The following is a 4,099-nucleotide window of genomic DNA, read 5'->3' on the forward strand; positions in this document are numbered from 1 at the left end:
TAAAATACTAGATTCCCCAACTGCAATGCAGAGCAGTTTTCAACAAATATTCCTTCAAGAAGCAGATATTTAAATTCCCACCTTTATGAAGTTCCACTGGATCAGGGAAGAGATAATAAGTAAATAAGTGAGTTGCAGAGTTGTTGTATAAAATAAAGTAGATCTGGGAACATGAGGAATGGAATGAAAGAAGAAGGATGATAAGACATTTCAAATAACAGCCTCTTGGCTACTGAGTAAAGGTGCAGCATTAGCCAAGCGAAGAGGGAGGAATATTTGAGAGAACATTTCTGGTAGGAGGAATAGTCAGTGCAGAGTCCTACAGGCACATATGTTTGGGGGACAGAGAGGAAGCTAATGAGATGGAGGAGAGGAGGAGAGAATAGAAAGAATGCTGTGCGACAGAATGGGACTTGTGGGGAGGGTGAGAGAACAAAGTGCCCTCAACCATACTGACCATCATCAGAACTCTGACCTTGACACTGACAATTGGGAAGTCAGTGGAGCCGGGGGCAGATGAGTGACATAACTTGACGGCCTGATACTACCTGTCTTACAGAAGCATTCTAGCCATACTATTAAAATGGCAGCTGGTGAGGTTGTTCCTGCAGGCACAAGGCTATTGCTGTAATCAAAGTGTGTCGATTCCAGAGCAAATGATGGTCCACTAAAATGAAGAACATTTTAGGAACAGGCTATTACAAAATGATGGGAAAGGCTGTAAAACCACTGTTGCCACTCAGACCTGACAGGGTGAGGGAGAGATTGTAATAATAACCTAGAAACAAAGAATGAGGCAGGGGGTCCGTTTACTGGAGCATCTGGGAGTTTTCTCGAGGCATGTAGTCCATGAGCAGTGACCCTATCCTTCCTCTTTCATCTCATTTTTCTTTTAGGTTTCTGGGCCACACATGGCAGTGCTCAGGGATCGCTCCTGGCTGGACTCTGGGAATCATTTGCATTGCTGGGGATCAAACTAGGGTGCTTGGGTGCAAGGCAAGTACCCTACCCACTCTTTAATTTCTTACTGATGTTCTCCTGTTGGAAGATGTCCTAAGCCCCTTGAGACGGCGACCGCAGGGTGTACTCGGGTCTGGAAATTGACTGGGGAAGTGCAGTCATTGAACACAAGGAATGCCTGTGCCTCCCTGACCTGGAGGGTCCGGCATCTCTAGATGCATTATCTAGATGTTGGCGCCTTGATGCATTATGGGATTAACAAGTTAACTAATAAGTTAACTAATAAGTGATTGTACATGATTGATGATAAAGGAGGAAATGTGCTATGTGATTTACTGTAATATGATAATTGCCTTTATTAGTGGTAGAAAATTGCTTTATGATCATGGAAAATATATAATCACTGCTGATTTGAAATAAAGACACGGCATGCTGGACATGTAGTCATCTGTCCCTTCCTGAGTGCACCGTGTCATCCTCTTGAGACATGATATTCTGCATCAACCAAACTCAATAGAACCCATAGGATGAGTGAAATCCTTGATAGAGTCAAAGTGTTGGCACACCTGGGCTCAGACGCCACAGCTGGCCTGCCAGCCTGTTATGGTAATCTTCACTGGAGATTTTATTGGAAATGCGTTTGTCAGCCTGAAACTGGATACCAGGTGGATTCTTGCTTTACTGTATATAAGATGAGCTACCAGATTCCAGATATGTATGAAGTTATACCTAATGTCATTAAGAAGGTGTCAACTCCCTAAAATTCTGTGTCCAGGTGTCATCTTCATATCTGGTTCTGGTGTCCATCCTTGGTCCACGCCGGTGTCCTGATTGGTTCTGTCCTTTGATGCCTGCACGTTCCTGATGCCTTGCTGGACGCTTGTTGGTGCTTTGTGGTCTGCCTTTCCTTGCACTTGTTGCTGCTTGCTGCTCTTAGTCTCTTTGATCTTCCATGTGCATTGCTGATTTGCTGGCTGTCTGCCCAGTCCTGCCATCTATTGGGCATAAGGGTCAAAGAGGAAGTTTCCTGACCTGTGCTCCCTTTCAAGGGGTCCTGCCCCTTAGCCCTTTCCATAATGACTGGACTCCTGTTAGGTTCAGAGATTTTTTTTCTTAATTTGTTTTTTGAGTTTGGGAGTCACAGTTGACAATGCTCAGGAGTTACTCCTGGCTCCACAATCAGTCCTTGCGGGACCATATGGAATGCCAAGGATCAAATCTGGGTCAGGTGCTTGCAAAGTATACACCTTACCCACTGTACTATCTCTCCAGCCCTGGGTCCAGAGATTTTAAATACTAGTTTACCTGGTGCCCCTCCCCTCCTCCCTCCGTTCTCCCCATTTTTTATTCCCTGAAGCTGTCTCCACACAACATTAATAGCATTAAGTAATTTTAAGTGAAGCAAAAAAGAAGCAGAATGGATAAAACAAGAGAGGGATAAAAAGAGGAAATAAATCATATATGGTGTTATTTAGCTTATAACAATAACACTAATTTTTAGAATGTGACTGTTACAGTATCTGTGAAGAGTGGTTCCGAAATGCTTTTCATTTTTATATTGCTCCACAGTCTTTAGTTGGGGAGTCTCACTTAAACCATTCAAAGACAAAATTAGTTTGCATGTAAATGTGTAGAGACACATACTGACACCACACCCATATGGATATTATGTGGCATATAGGAGATAATGAGAATCCTAATATGCAGACTCTCTATGGTTGAGTTGACAAGTTTTTAGAATTGGAATATTGAATCAGTTTGAATCAGTTTCAACATTGGACTGGAGAATTGCATTGAATTGATTTCAAAAACTTCACTGAGAGGCTGGAGCAATAGCATAGCGGGTAGGGTGTTTGCCTTGCACGTGGCCTACCCAGGTTTGATTCCCAGCATCCCATTTGGTCCCCTGAGCACCAACACGGGTGATTCTTGAGTGCAGAGCCAGGAGTAACTCCTGAGCATCGCTGGGTGTGACCCAAAAAGAAAAACAAAATTCACTGAATTGAACAGGAGAACAACACTGAACTAAACTGGAAAAAAAGCATTGAAACTGGGGTTTTCCTACTATATAAGATATAAATATAAAACCACTCTATGATCCCAGGGCTGGAGGCCAAGTATGTATCATTAATAAGAAGACAAATCAAGAGAATCACAGAATTTTTATTTAGGGTCAGGGATAAAGCTTTGTGGTAGAGCACTTGCATTGACTATGTGACTCCGGGGTTCTGTCCCCGGCATTGTATGGTCCCCTGAGTACAGGAAGGAGTAACTTCCAAACTCCTCACCATCACAAAGGAAAAAGAGACTTTTAATTCCAAAGAGACATCAAAACAGAACTTTGTCAAATAGTCATATGTAAAAAACTAAAGCTCGCCGAGGGGCGAGTGCACTCGCGGGCTCTCCGGGCGGCTCTGTCTCACCACCTGCGTTCGGTGCTCTGGAACCGCAGTGTGTAGACTGGATCGGGACGGCCGGTGGTCAAGGACAGGCGAAGGAAGAACGAGGACCAAGCTGGTTGCTGATTAGTTACCGTTTATTCAATCTTTCATCTTTCTCATCTCCCGCACTCCCAGCTCTGGCCTCTCTCTGGATCTACTGCTCAACTGCTGCTTCTCCCTGGCTTCTCTCTCTCCTCCTCCTTGTCTCTCCCACCTTGCCCTCTAGGCTACAACCAACCAGGTAGCCAAATTAACATAAGAAAGCCCTTCCTGAGGGCAGGGCACTCCAAAGCCCTTCCTCACTCTTAAGGATTTTTTCTTTTCCTTAGTCCAGGAACTTATTAACATCTTAATACTGGTTATTTTTGTATGGACATAGCAAGGGATACATTGAGGCTTGCAAGGCAGTTCTCCTGGCAACATCTTGTCACAGGCTCAGACCACAGCACTCAGGCCAGATTAATCATTCCTCACCCTAGCAGGGTCCAAATCTAGTATCACTGTTTGGATCATGATAGCATTTGTCCATGATCAAGCTCTTAACTTATAGTTAAGCATTAGGCACTTTGGCCAAGCCCATCTCGATGCCAGGGTAGTACACAACTCACCGCTTGCCCTGGGTCCTTCTTGTCCCACGTCGGGACCGTGCTTTGGGGGTGCTAGGAAGTAAGGGCAGCTGAGGCTTAGGTCAAGAGAAC

Source organism: Sorex araneus, chromosome 1 (genome assembly GCF_027595985.1).
Source record: "Sorex araneus isolate mSorAra2 chromosome 1, mSorAra2.pri, whole genome shotgun sequence".
In the NCBI taxonomy this organism is placed as follows: Eukaryota; Metazoa; Chordata; class Mammalia; order Eulipotyphla; family Soricidae; genus Sorex; species Sorex araneus.